Genomic DNA, 1841 nt, shown 5'->3' on the forward strand with positions numbered 1-1841 from the left:
TCTTGGCAATAAAGTAAACAGAAAGAGCTGTGATGTCAACAGAGCCCTCCGTGCATAGTGGGCATCATTAATAAACTTAAAAGCCGCTTGAATAAACTTGAAACCCAAACTAAGATAATCTACCCACAGAAAACCCAGGACAGTGGCAGCAGTCAAATCCAAACAATTTTGAAAAAAAAAATGTTATGGAAATCGTTTTATTCTATTAAACTGCCAGGTTAATTAAATGGGAAGACATTCAGCTACTAAGCTTTTTTTTTAGATTTTTTTTTGGGGGGGAGGTAATTAGGTTTATTTACTTATTATTTTTTTTTAATGGAGGTGCTGGGGATGGAATCCAGGGCCTTGCTTGTGCCAAGCACCCACTCTACCACTGGGCTATGTCACCCTCCGGATACCAATCTTGTTACTATGAGTCTGAGCACATCCTTTTTTTAAAAATATTTTATTTATTTGTTATTGTATTACTTAATTATTTTATTTTGGTGGTGGAGGGAGGTAAGTAGGTTTGTTTATTTTTAGAGGAGATACTGGGGATTGAACTCAGGACCTCATGCATTCTAAGCATGTGCTTTACCGATTGAGCTATACCCTCCCCTGCTGGAGTTAGGGTCCTTTTTTTATTATTATTGAGGTATATTCAGTTTATGATGTTGTGTCAATTTCTGATGTACAGCACAATGTCATGCATGGATATTCATATATTCATTTTCATATTCTTTTTCACCATAAGCTAAAAGATATTGAATATATTTCCCTGTGCTACACCATATAAACTTGTTTATCTATTTTATATATATCAGTCAATATCTGCAAATCTCACATCTTTTTATACGTGATCCATAACCTACTGTACACTGGGTAAATATACTATTGATTTTCTTATTGCATCAATAGGTGTTAAAATTCCACCTCTTTTCTCTCACAGGAAGGTAACATACTTGAGACAGCAAAGTCATTCAAACAATTGTCACACTTACCCACCCAGCATTGCGTAGAAATACAAGAACACACACGTGTTTGCCTACATGTGTTTTTGCAAACATGTATGTGCGCACACTGCCCTACGGCAGATTTAGAGCTCTAAGAACAATTTGTGCCATCCCAGAATCCCAGGAGCCCTAGAGAATCAGCAGCAACACTGGAAGATCTTTAACAAGGAGGCTGGTGTCCAGAAAAAAAGCTGTAGACTCTGGAGTCAGAAATAAATCTAGGTTAGCATCCTTGCTCTGCCCTTGAACATCGTTTCCCCTTAAGCAAACCGATGACATCTGTAAGCTCCGGTCTAAAAGAGCAGGACTAATCCCTAATTCACAGATCTGCCTGTGGGAAAGGATTGATCCCATATAGAAACTGCTTAACCGTGCCCGGCACAAAGTAAGGGCTTCAAGATGCTTCGTGCCCTGCTGCTTGCTCTTCTTGACAAGTTCTTGCTCTGGAGAATTTCCAGGGAGGTAGGTCAAAGTGGACACACTTCTGAGGACACCAGGTCCCTAGAATATTCTTTCCTTCTCGATAGTACTGTTGACTGATTTGGGATCTCCTGCTAAGTTTTTTTTTTTTTTAATCAAATTTTGTAGTATTCTTGGTCTTCATAGGCCGATATTTTTCCAGAGTCCACCTGATAGACCCCCAACCTGTCTCCAACACTCAGCCCATGCTTCTCTGAGATCTGTGAATTTTTCCTAGATTTTGCTGTTTGTCCTTAATTTACTCACCCTTCCATTCAATGAATAGTTTGTGCTAATCTTCTATTGGGGATATATGACAGCTAAGACAGGCTCGGTTCCACCTTCATGGAGGTCATGTCTTAGAGGAGGAGACAGAAGAGTTAAACAGGC

At 39.3% G+C, this 1841-nt stretch overlaps 1 non-coding gene across 1 annotated transcript; it reads right to left on the reverse strand.

Annotated features, from left to right (window-relative positions):
- Window positions 1–522: 522 nt before the first annotated feature.
- On the reverse strand, window positions 523–596 carry TRNAS-AGA (transfer RNA serine (anticodon AGA)). Its single transcript has one exon. It is a non-coding gene; the product is annotated as a tRNA-Ser (tRNA).
- Between the last annotated feature and the right edge of the window lie 1245 nt (window positions 597–1841).

Source organism: Camelus dromedarius, chromosome 4 (assembly GCF_036321535.1).
Source record: "Camelus dromedarius isolate mCamDro1 chromosome 4, mCamDro1.pat, whole genome shotgun sequence".
Lineage (NCBI taxonomy): Eukaryota > Metazoa > Chordata > Mammalia > Artiodactyla > Camelidae > Camelus > Camelus dromedarius.